A 13,877-nucleotide genomic window follows, 5' to 3' on the forward strand; every position below is an offset into this window, starting at 1 on the left:
TGGTACAGGGCGGCTGAACTTCTCATCTAGGTAAAGTACTGGAGAATCATCTCTGTGTTGAAAGACTTGGGAGCTTTCTAGTTTTGAGAAAAGGGAAGTGGGAAGTTTCTCCTATTTTGGAGTGTGTCCATACTTATAGTCTTTGCTTCACATTCCCTCATCCGATGAATTCTAGGAATTGTAGGAGGGTGGTCTGCAGCAGAGAACTCCCAACAACCTCACCAAGGTACTGTGGGGCATTTAAAGTGCAGTCAAACTGACAGTTCATGTTTTGCTAGAGAGGCACAGGATAGGAGCTGAAGTTCACAGAGTTTTCCTGTAATCTTGATAAAGAGCACTCCATGAGAGACACTATATATATTCTCCCACCTGTCTGGACACACCCTACCTTTCCATCTCCTTCCGTTCTGCCAGCAATGTGAGAACATCTGCTTGTCTGATCTCCAAGCTCAGACTCCCTTTTTAAGCTAGACCACTGTGGGTTAAACCTCAGAGCCTAGGACTTGCCTATCAGAAGGTCGGCGGTTCGAATCCCCGCGACGGGGTGAGCTCCCGTTGCTCGGTCCCTGCTCCTGCCAACCTAGCAGTTCAGAAGCACGTCAAAGTGCAAGTAGATAAATAGGTACCACTCTGGCGGGAAGGTAAACAGCATTTCTGTGTGCTGCTCTGGTTCGCCAGAAGCAGCTTAGTCATGCTGGCCACATGACCCGGAAGCTGTATGCCGGCTCCCTTGGCCAATAAAGCTAGATGAGCACCGCAACCCCAGAGTTGGTTACGACAGGACTTAATGGTCAGGGGTCCATTAAGGACCTGTGCTCCTGGTGGGGGCCCACCTCACCACCCCCTGGGTACCTCCATTGCTTTGCTTGCTTCAAAAGGTAGTTATACCTGCTTACCTGCTCATTCTGCTGGGTTGGGTCTTAGTTTTCTGCCCCAGAGTCCTACCCTGGTAGTACCACTGTAGGCAGGCATCAGTATTTGACTGAAATGTACTAAATACTACCACTATACCACATGCCGCACAATAACTATGAGGTACATTTATTTGAGGGCCATCATTCCAGTCCAAGGAAGCCCAGCTAAAAACTGCCCTAGTAGCCACTCTTGCTGCATTCCTATACACACTTATCTGGCGGTCAGTCCCAACAAGCTTCTACATTGAAATGCAAACGCATATATTGTATATGTTAAATGCTTTTACGTGCAGGTAACTGTGCCAATTAGGCATGGTAGTACTTCCAAGATTAATATTCCAACTCCCAGTCCTGTATGAACTAAGACTTTCTTGTGGACAAGTGGGTAGGAGGGAAAGAGAACCCAAACAAGCCCTGATCTGAATGCTCTATTTCTTCTTGAGGTTGGAAATAATAGTAGTAACTATACATAAAAACCTGTTTTTGACACTGTGGCTTCTGTAAATGTCTCGTGGAAAGCTACCAAACATAGCAAGAGAAAGACAGCCAAATATGACATTTATTCAGATAAGATTAACTCTTTTAAGCAATTCAGTAAAAACTGCAGCATAGAGAGTAAGGTAAAGGTACCCCTGACCGTTAGGTCCAGTCGTGGATGACTCTGGGGTTGCGGCGCGTCATCTCGTTCTATAGGCCAAGGGAGCTGGCGTTTGTTTGCAGACAGCTTCTGGGTCATGTGGCCATCGTTCTGCCCAGACACTGAGATCCAGCTCTGAGGGCCTTCTGGCAGTTCCCTCACTGCAATAAGCAAAGTTACAGGGAACCAGGCAGAGGGCCTTCTCGGTAGTGGCGCCCGCCCTGTGGAACACCCACCCATCAGATGTCAAAGAAATTAACAACTATCTGACTTTTAGAAGACATCTGAAGGAATCCTGTTTAGGGAAGCTTTTAATATATGATAAATTATTGTGTTTTAATGTTTTGTTGAAAGCTGCTGGGTTTCCCCAGCCAGATGGGCAGGGTATAAGTTGTTGTTGTTGTTGTTGTTATATTCCCTGTGTATGGAATATGGATGATTATTGCATATTCAAAACCTCGTGGAAGACATTGCAGAGAGTTGCAAAGGCACTTTTCACTGAGGGCTGTAATTTGGTTTCAACAACCAAGCTCAGCCTTGAAACAGGTGAGATAGCATCATCGATTACCTTTTCTCATCTCACTTTTCCTTGGCGCTGAACACAAGTGAAAACTCATGATTGTGAACAGTGAAAGTGCCCTGCCCTACTTCCAAGCCTGTGGCTTTTGAGTAGCTTCCTGAAGTTTGAATGAGTTTATGCTGCAACTAAGTACAGGAAAAGTCTTGTAGTAAATGTGAAACTGAGTGAAGGGAGCAAAGAATGTGTGAATGGGCCTGAATCACTGCAAAATTCAGTTAGCCGTTCTGCTATTTAAAAAGTCAGAGGGGGCTTCCCTGGACAAGTTCAAGGGTCAGGGGAAAATAATTGATTCATTTCTTCCTTATTTGCAGGAAAGGAATGAGCACATGGGACAATATAATAATATGACTGGGGAGGGGGAAGGATAATGATGGCATTAAGGTGAAGCATTGCAATAATCCCCCCCCCATAGGAAATGTGGGCCAGTCAGGTAATTGGTACTGGGTGTGACATTAACATATGAGAGTGCTGGAGGTGAATTAGTTAAACAAGTTACCCAATCAGAACCCAGGGGGGTGGAGTCAGAGGGATTATAAAACCAGCTCTGGGAGGGGCGAAAGGGGAGTTTCGTTTGGAGTTGGGTGGTTGGTTGGAGTGGGAGTGAATTGGGATAGAGTCTGTGGGTAGGTTGAGTGAGTGTAGTGAAATAAGTTGAGTCAGGAACAGTTAGGAGCTAGGAGGACAAGTAAATATCTGAGAGAGTGAGAGCAGGTAGCAGAAGTTATAAGTCTGGATAGGCACCCTATGATTGTAACTGACTGATACCATTTATGAAACCACACGCTTGTTAAACTGCAATAAATAAACAGAAGTTTATGTTCCAATTTAAACATGACTGGACTCAGTATTGTACCAGGTAGGGCCTGGGTGATGGCAGCGAGAAATCAAGTGATGGCACTAGGATCAATAGATGGTGAAACGTCCGGGGACCCTGTGTGATCGCCACACTGGGATACACCTTTTAATTAAATAAATAAATGTCGTTGCCAGTCATCTCCTCTTAAAGATGTCAAATTAGGCTGTTCTCATAATGCCTTTAAGGAATGTTTGAACACTGCTTGGTTTCCAGAGTCCCTGAAAATTAGAAGAGCGCAGGAACTGAAAATGGTGATAGAGCACATATTTTCCATGTAGAACATCCCAGTTTCAGGCCAAGGCATCTCCAGGTAGAGCTGGGAATGCCCCTTCCTGAATTCCTGGAGAGCCGCTGCCAATCAGTGTATACAATACTGAGCTAGATGAACCAATGGTCTGATTCGGTATAGGGCAGGCAGGCAGGTTCCTATTTTCTTATGTGAAATGATGCTGGGGTTGGGAGACAGAAAATAAGCAAGTATTTTGCACATCACCTCACTAGCTGGGAGCAATGCAACAACTCCATAGGGTTACGTGATGAATATGATGTTCAAGGCAGTAGGTCTACACACCCACCGGATTTCCCTGGAATTTCCTCCCTCTTCCCTAAAACAATATTGGACACCCTCCAAGCGCCATTGCACGTTTTCTGGAGAGGAGATTGGTTGCAAGATTTCAAAGGTTATGTCCCAGACTGAATCAGAAAATTTAAAAAGTTTACTTTTTATACTTTTACTCATAACTGGTGGTGCAGTTACATAAATGTAGACTCTGGCCTTGATAGTCTTACTTTTTAAGATGGCAATGTGCACCATGTCATTTCTTCAGTAATCCAAAATGTGATGAAGCAGTCCTTATGTGTTTGGGGACACGATGGTTCTGATTCTGGACGTCCGCCCCAAAGTCCTTCCCTTGACAGCACCGCTGATGATGCCAGAAATTGCATAGGTGGTCCTGATGAACAAAATCACCTGTGTAGGGGCTTAAAGGAGGGGAGAGCAGCTGTTCTTTAACCCTGCCAGTGCCTTTCCTGTCTGAACCATGTGCCCCTCCTCACACACCCTATTCAAATGCTTCCCACTCATCAAGGATTAGGAGCTCAAGTCCAAGCAAAGCCTTCTGGCCTCTTCTGTGGCAATGGCAAACCAAACCAGGCAGATGGGATATTTGGGTGGTTTAGCAACATTTCATTTAGAGGTAGAAGGGAGTCAGAATATTTGTAAAGTGTGTATGTGTGTTGCATGGAGGAAAGTTAAGCCAATGGATGGATGGATGGATGGATGGATGGATGGATGGATTCATTCATTCATTCATTCATTCATTCATTCATTCATTCCATACATTTGTATACTGCTTTTTAATAAAAATCCTACACACCACATATCAAAGATATCATGAAATAACATGTTGTTGTGCTTATTTATTGGCTAGATTGGTGGGTTTGTGAAGGAATAAGAAAGGGGTTAGGAAGTCTATATGATAACTGATAAATAATGGAATCCCAATGTTCTTATTGTAGGAAAGTGGTTTTAGGATGAAATGCACCAGGGTGGATACAACCCACAGTTTACTTACAGACATAGAGTAATACTCAACCAGATCACATTCGGAGAAGGTTCACTGAAATTACTGGTAAGTGCAATTATTTCTATGGAGCTATTATGGAGAATGGCCTGTCTTCGGATATCACACATCCAACCTACAAACAAAGAAACTGGTTGGCCTAATGGAGCAGGTTTTGTTTTTATTTTATCTGTCTATGTTCACACAGAATTCCCAGCCTTAGTTAGAGCTAAACCATACCCTTCCTCAATTTTAGTGGAACTCATTCCTTCACTCATTGCAATTGCTGCCTTATCACTTAGCGTGCTTACAACAGTTGAAAATCATGCTTCACAACACGCATGCCAAGGGAAAACTGTAGATGACTAGGCATATACCTGTTCATTGAGAGCCAAACTCTCACACACCACTCTGTGAGGCAAGCAATTGTGAAAACAGTCCAAGATTATCACATTAATACTGTGATCCTATCTCCACTTACTTGGCGGCAAGCCCCACTGAACTCAGTGGGGTTTATTTCTGAGTTGACATGTGTAGGATTGCTCTGATAATGTGCCATTGATTTAAAAGGAGGAAATAAGCATGCTGAAATTGGGGGAATATTAAGAAATGTAGGAGAGAATATACTGTATTTTTCCATGTATAAGACTAGGTTTTTCTCCTAAAAAATAATGTCAAAAATTAGGGGGGCGTCTTATACAATGATATATCTCCCCCTATTTTCTTGAATCTGAGTCCCCAAAAATAGGGGGCATCTTATACATGGGCCCTGTCTTATATAGAGGGGAAAATATGGTAGTGTTTTGATATTATCACTCCCCACGCATGCTAGTGAGTAAATAGCAGAGCACATTCCCTTTGCAACTTATTGGAAGCAAGTTGATGATGATTCGTTAGAATCCTGTAATTAAGCGATCCAGTTTGGATTGTTCCTGGTAAGTTTCCCCTTTATTTCCCTCTTAAAATAGTAATAACACAACACGGTCTTCTTTAAAAGTAAGAATAAAGTTTTACTCACATTCAGTTCACAGCAGTAATCTGAAGGCAGCCTTTATTTTGTGGTTACAGTGAAAAGAAGACGAAGCTACATCTCAGACTCTACTTGTGGGCTCCAACCTATGTGAAGGTTGAGCCATGAGCTGGCTAAGAGCCAGGATAATTCAATAGTAAGAGTAAGAGAGAAGAAGAAGAAGAAGAAGAAGAAGAAGAAGAAGAAGAAGAAGAAGAAGAAGAAGAAGAAGAAGAAGAAGAGTAGTTTGGATTTGATATCCCACTTTATCACTACCCTAAGGAGTCGGGGACGCGGGTGGCGCTGTGGGTAAAACCTCAGTGCCTAGGGCTTGCCGATCGCATGGTTGGCGGTTCGAATCCCCGTGGCGGGGTGAGCTCCCATCTTCGGTCCCAGCTCCTGCCCACCTAGCAGTTCGAAAGCACCCCTAAGTGCAAGTAGATAAATAGGTACCGCTTTATAGCGGGAAGGTAAACGGCATTTCCATGTGCTGCGCTGGTGCCGGCTCACCAGAGCAGCTTCGTCACGCTGGCCACGTGACCCGGAAGTGTCTCCAGACAGCGCTGGCCCCTGGCCTCTTAAGTGAGATGGGCGCACAACCCTAGAGTTGGACACGACTGGCCCGTACGGGCAGGGGTACCTTTAAGGAGTCTCAAAGCGGCTAACATTCTCCTTTCCCTTCCTCCCCCACAACAAACACTCTGTGAAGTGAGTGGGGCTGAGAGACTTCAGAGAAGTGTGACTAGCCCAATGTCACCCAGCAGCTGCAAGTGGAGGAGCGGAGACGCGAACCCGGTTCCCCAGATTGCAAGACTACCGCTCTTAACCAGTACACCACACTGGCTCTCAGTAAGAGCCCAAAAGAGAGATGGTTGCATGACCAGCTCTTTTATCTAGTCAGCTAGGGTCATGCCCATCTACCTGGTCACACACAGACAGAGAAAGCTCCAGAACAGGTATGACAGGAAGTCCTCCCTGTCTGGAGCTACATTCCCCTGTGTGTCCATTCTAGGCAAAAGGACATGTTGTACTTGACTGCTCTAGTAATAAACTCCACCTTGATTTCCACAGAAATCAATATGAGTTTTTCCTCTTTTAAAGTACATTATATGTGGTATGTTGAATTCTCCCAAAGTAAGCTGACTACCAGAGAAAGAGAGGTACCTTTAATATAGAGCTCTCATGTCTTGCTTCCCTTGAGAGTTTGACTTGAGGCGGCAATCTTCACCCATATTACGTCATCCCGTTGAAGTCACTTCACGGAGTAAAGAATTGCCCAACTTTGACCATAAAGGAATTCTGTTACCCTCCCGGTACTGACATTATGATGATTCTAAACTCTCCACTGCAGAACTTTAATGCTGGAAAGCTGAAACATTAAAAGTCCTATTTTAAAGCCTATAAAATTGAATACATTTTTTTTTTTATTTTTTAAAATCGCTTAGTTCCCACCCACATACCCTCAGCCAACTTGTACATGATTTCAATCTTGCTTGGTTCAAACATTTTGTTTTTCTTTGCTGCCCAGTTAATAAGCGAGTCATATAAAATTTAAATAAATTAATCACTTGACAAAAAACAAAACTGTAGTCAGAGAACAGACTAGTTGACATAACTGCCGCCGCCCCGCCCCCCAAAACCATTAGACGATTTCCCTACAAATCTTCAGCTAACATTACATTGTGGGAAAGTTTTTACATTGTTTGGGGAAGTTTTTTATGTTTGATGTTCTATCGTGTTTTTAATATTCTATTGGAAGTCGCCCAGAGTGGCTGGGGAAACCCAGCCAGATGGGCGGGGTATTATTATAATAATTATTATTATTGAATTGGAAATTGCATAAAAAAGAATAAATACACCGTCGTTTTTAATGCGAAATGAAAATACCAAACAGATTTTTTTAAAACACAAAAACACTATAAATGCTGGGCTTTAAAACTAGTGTCTTCATTCCCTCCCTCCTCAAGAATTTATAATTACGAGATTTTATTATTTGCGTTTTATATATTAAAAACACAAAGTAAATTATTCAAATGGTCTCTGTATTCTAGATATGAACTTGCAGAAATCAATACCAAAGTTTAGGCATAATTAATCAGTTGATATTCTTAAACTCTTGGAAATATCAGAGATGTCGATAATGCGGTGTTTTATCGTATGGGAGGATTGCTAGGTTGAACTGAATTATACAAAACCCGCCGTTTCTAGAATTAAAACTCTAAATCTGTTCTTAAACTATATACACTCGCAAATACCATGTTGATCGCAAAACGTCCAATCATTTCCTGCTTTCTTTCCTAAGACAAGTTCATGTATTTTATTTTTTGTCGCGCGGGGAGGGGGGGAAAGCAAAAATTATACTGAACTGCAATTCTGGGTGTATTTACAAACGTGAAGACACAATGTATGGAACACAACTTTCTTTTAAATTGATTTATTGACTTCTCAGAGTTAAAATGCTATCTTCTTTCTCCAGAACTAGAATCTAAAACATATACTGCAACAGAGTTGCCTCGATGTTTCCTCGGTTGTCTTTTCACCACTCCCCTCTCTCGTTGTTGCTCTAAAACACGATAGAAAAGCCCCCCAAATCTGAAAAATGGAAAAACAGGTGGGAGATTATATTTTTCAAATGACCCAGCCTGGCTAACAACGGGTTTTCTGTATATTCCAAGTTGCCTTTTAAGAACAACCGTCTTTGAAAAATAATGGAAAACAAGTCCTTTGATTCTGGTTTCTAACACAGTCAACTTTCAGACATTTGAAGAAAACAAGAACATTTCTTAAAACGCAATCCACAGCTAATAATAATTCGATAGTTGGGCTAGGAAGGTTAGGTAGGAGGGTAAATAGACAGGTAAGGTGATAGATAGACAGACAGATGATTAGATACAATTTCTTACACTGCTTTGGAATCCTAGCGTAGGGTCCAGCCACCCTATGTGATCTATTGTGATCTATTGATTGCAATAGGAGGGATTTGGATGCCATCCTAAACACACTACTTTGACCCACTGAGATCTAGAGAAATCTGAAGCATTTAATTTTGACACTTATGATCCTGAGATAGTTGAGAGTTTGGAGGGGGTTTTTTTTGAGGAGTGAGTGGGAGTCCAGCTACTTCTAAAGTGTCCCGAACTAGTAGTCCACGTTTTTAATTCTCAAGATAAATTGTAAAGAACGCATAGACACAGTAGGATGGTACGCAAACAATGACCGCAACGAAACAGAAATATTATTTTTATTAACGTATAGTGACTACCTTTGCCATTCTACTAAACTAGCCGCAGCGGTGTGTACACACACACACACACACAGAGAGAGAGAGAGAGAGAAGGATTAAATCTCTCACAAATCAAAAGGTTCAAAACCAACCTAACTTTTGGAAAGACTTAGTTATGACTTTTGATAGGACTCGTAAGAAGACCACGGCCTTAAATTTTAGGGATAACGTCTTCAGTTTTGGTCAACAAATTCTAATGAGCACATCCTGATTTGTTTCATGCCTTCCTGAACGTTAGGAATTTGGAAATCAGTGAGACTTGTCTCGGGGTAAATAGGTTCGGGAGGGATGAAACTGCGCAAAACTGTCCTTTCGCAGAGCCCAGCTTTCCTTCCATTTGGCATATTTGCCGAATGACTATCAGCACATTTCCTGAAGAAAGAGAGCTAAGGCTCGGTTCCTTACTTTGAAGTAAGTGGCACTGTCTTCGGCCTGATTTACTTCTGAGAAAAGGTGCATAGATTTGGGCAGCATGACTACTAGGGCCGCAATGGACTAACAGGTATTAAGGCAATGAGAGGAGGATATCTCTTCTGAATGTCAGTCCGCCTAGCTGTAACCCAATTTTGTTTTAACATACGAGCAATCGGGAGATTTACTGAAAGGAGTTATATTCTTCCGATCATCAAGTTCAACTTCTGCTCTTTTTTCTCCCTGTGTGACTGTGCCTCAACACTCTCTCTGTGTATTAGCGCACGCATATGTGCTGCGCCTGCTTGGCCATAATGGATTGGGTTCAGTTGAGTCCTGTTCAAAGTAAACCCATTGAAATCAAGTTAATCGTGTCCATTCATTTCAGTGGGTCTGCTCTGAATATCACTAAAGCCAATCACTTTCGACTACGCTTCTTTAGTTTGACAAACAATGATCCCTGATCCCATCTATATTTTTCTTTAAATCTTCAAACTAAAGCCCACGCCAAAGTGTCTAAAACATTGCATCCGGACCATCTGGAAAGAAAGGACCTCTCTATATTTAATAAAAAGGGTGGGTGGGTTGCAAGAGAGAAATATCGCAAATATCGCAGAGAAGTGTGTGCAAAGGGGTGTGAAAGGAAAGCACATTCCAAAACAAACTGTGGTCGGTGGCCAAGTGGTGGAAAGCGCGAATCAAGACGCCAAGCAACTCAAAGCAACCGTCTAATAAAGAATATGGTGATACCCCCATCATCCCCACCAAAATATTATTTGGCTGATCAGTTTACCGACATGGTTGTAAGCCGCAGCCTCTCGGGGCGGGTGAAGGGGCTGGACGAACTGCAGAGCAAAAACCCTTCTTGAATTCTTCCCGTGGTTTGTGCGGCTGCTGGAACAACAAAAAATGGCTGCATACCTCCTCTTCAGACTTCGTAAAGCACCATGGAAGGGAGTCCAACCGTTCGTCTTCCTCTTTCTACACTTTCCCCAAAGAAATGTCTCCATTGTGGGCTGCTCTGAGGCTCCCCGCCCCCCACGAGTCTTCCCGTGCAGATCAAAATAGCTTCTCTACCAAATCTGAGTTCAGGTCTATAATGCATTGCAGGCACCATCAGTGACCTAATGCGTGGTTGCCTGTACACACAGGGCACTCACTCTCGCCATCCCTTTAATTGACCGGATCTCCAGCCTTTATTAGCCCGCACAGACCGTTGGCCACTCAACATGGCATCGCACATTCACCATCGGTGGTGGCGAATATCCCAGCTAATATTTATCTCGGATAGTTAGACCTTCTCAGAAGCTTGCCCTGAAAACTCCCTAAAAGACCTGCGGGTTTTTATTGCTCATCTGTTTCAGTTCACGTTGGATAGAAGGCCTTTATTTTTGTCAATTATTTTTTTACATTTGAATTAAATGGAGTTTAGATTAAATGGAAGCTCCCAGGGAATCCTGCCTTACTAATTAAAATGCAGAACTGGTTTTTGAGATATCTTTTCTTCACCTCACCCCTTTCCTCATGCTGTTCCCAATCTGTTCTACTTACACAGGATCTCTTAACTTATTTCTAACAACATCTAGAGGGCCACAAGTTTCCTATCTCTACTATGGAGAATAGGGAAGGTGCATGGGACGGTTGTTTTACCAAAACAACTGATTTGACCCTGTACGTTGTTTGTCCATTCATGGCCTTCGTCAGCCATAAATGTTCAAAGCCTAACATGCTCAATTGTCTAAGATTGAAATTATTGTTGGGGGAAATGCAATTTATATTCTTCACTTCTTGTATCTTCTTCCTGGATATCCAGTGGATCATTTTTTAATCTAGCGCCTACCACCTTACCATTCTAATCCGTTATACTATTCTTCTGCCAAAGGTAAAATAATCAACTAAAATTTGATGTTGTGATATTCACTTGGCCATGAAGCTTACTGGGTGAACTGTGCCAGTCATTGCCTGTCTGCCTAACCCAACAGGCATGGCCAAACGTGGCCCTCCAGCTGTTTTGGGACTGCAATTCCCATCACCCCTGACCACTGGTCCTGTTAGCTAGGGATGATGGGAGTTGTAGTCCCAAAACAGCTGGAGGGCCAAGTTTGGCCATGCCTGGCCTAACTTATCTCACAGGGTTGTTGTGGGGATTAGGGCAGGAAGAACCATGTGCACTACCTTGAGTTCCTTGGAGAAAAAAAGCTGGGCGAATGCAATATATTATTATTATTATTATTATTATTATTATTATTATTACTACTACTACTACTACTGCTGCTGCTGCTGCTGCTGCTACTACTACTACTATTACTATTCAGTCTGGCCTAATAAATTAATTACCCTAATATGAACTTCAGAACTCTTCAGTTGTGCTTAATACAGCCCTTGCCAACCTAGTGCCTTCCAGATGTTTTGTACTACATGTCCCATAAGCCCCATCCAGCTTTTGTGTTGGCTCGGGCTGTTGGGAGTTGTAGTACAAAATATCTGGAGGGTACCAGGCGGGGGATCTGGCATTGGTCACACAACAGAACCGAAGGTAAGCAACAAAAAAATGGCTTGGGAGAATGTTCATCACTTTCTGAAGCAATTTGCTGTTGTGCAGATACATAATATTCTGATTCAAGGAGATGTGGATGACCAGAGGACAGCCTATCAGGCAAAAACTAGGCAGGCCACAAAATGTTTAACAGGATGCCAAAGAAGAAAGGAATTACAGTAGATGGTATTTCATGTTGACATAAAGACAGCACAGAAGGGGAAGGAGAACATTTTCCAAGGAAAAGTCAATCTTCCAATAAGACATGAGATGATCGATGTGGGGGAAGCAGCAGCCAATGGTTGCTGGGTAGAAGTAGATTTGATATTACACTGGATTCAAAATGAAAAGCTTTTCAACAGAAGCAAAGGTGGTTGGTTGGTTTTTTACTATATTGAAAATGACTTTTTAACATGTATGGTAAAGAGTAAAATATCAAGACATTGAAGTATCAATGCAAAATAAGGAATTTTACTTGCTGAGAAAGGCCAAAACATATTTCCTATGTTTTTAATCACATGTTCCGGTTTTTATTTATTGGGTTTTGGGATCTTCAACTATACCTGCCACCTTGAGTTGCTATTCAGGATATGAGAACAGAGATTTAAAAAGCTAACAATTCATATTATGCTAGATGGGCACATGATAGGAACTAAATCTCACAGAGTTTCCTGTAAGTTTCCTAGAGAAGACTCTGTGAGAGAGACTCTCACAGTGCCCTGACAGGAGTAGGGCGTAGCTACCATATATATTCTCCTACCTGCCTGGACACGTACTCTTCCTCTCTTGCTCTTCCTCCCTTGCTCTCATCACCATGCCGGCAATGTAAAAGCATCTGCTAAGTCCATGTTCAGAGCTCCATGTTCAGACTCCACTTAAGTTAGACTTAAGTATGTCTTTGTAACTGAATTACCATTTTAAGCTCCCCTGAACAAAGCTGCTCTGTTACTCTTCAACAAGTATTCTGAGTGAGGAAAAGGTATTGTTATATTTTACAAGACGGTTTGTGTTATTATTGTTTTAAGGGGGAAATACCAGGGAAATCCAGTCTGCCTTAAGGCATCCAGGATTACTTAAACTAAAATGCTAAAACTAGCCAATCTAAGCTTCCCATTTAATGCTGCAAAGGTATGGCACTCTGCTGAACTTACAAACATGAGGAAGGAAGGATAATAGCTAATGAATATATCCTCTCCTAACATCTAATCACATCCCAGTGTAGGAGTGTTGGAGCATGCTTTTGGTGCATTGCACTGATTAATCAACTAAAGTTGACTGCTCCAGTTATTATTACTAAATATAAGTTTGAGCCACATGAAGAGCTCAGTTCTATTTGATAATGCCAACTCAGCTTTAAGCACAAGTGCCTAAATTACTAAAATAGATGGATGTTTCCACCTGTTTCATAGCATTCCTAGACTGAGCCTTACGTCAGCAATGTTGGAACATATATTGCCTTTTCCCCACCTGGAAAACATTCATCAGTTTGAGGGACACTGCATGGAAAGATTACATCATGTCATACCAGACATATATGGTAGATTTTGGATCTGTATAAAGCCTATTTATACTCCAATTGTTCCTAGACTGCTAGTTGCAGAAAATGATTTTGTCACCTAAACTACCCAACATCATATCGGTCCTTGCATAAATATGTGTGATTCGCAGACACACATCAATATGTGTACTAAACAGTATATGTATATTGGTTTACTATTCCATGTCTCATAACAAAAATGGAATTCAAGGCCAGAAGACATTCATGATCAGAAATTTAGAAGGTGTAAAAACAGGAGTGGGGAAGAGTTTGCTGGACAGATGCTTGCCAAATGATTCCTCCACGTCTCTCAGGTGCACATTAATATTTTTGTAGACATGAGGTTCTTTTTAAAAAATATATATAATCTAACACACATTTCTCCAATCCATGTGGATCTATGAAGACTGGAAGCAGACACCAGCCTACAGTGCATTCTGGAATTCCCTGCGGTCTTGGCTTTATAGATCCAATACAAAAATATAAATTTGTGAAGTCCTTGGCTACTCCTGTCTCTAGCATAATGTTAAAATTCTCCACTGGCCTTCTTCC

The sequence above is a fragment of the Podarcis gaigeae genome (genome assembly GCF_964106915.1).
Source record: "Podarcis gaigeae genome assembly, chromosome: 2".
NCBI lineage: Eukaryota > Metazoa > Chordata > Lepidosauria > Squamata > Lacertidae > Podarcis > Podarcis gaigeae.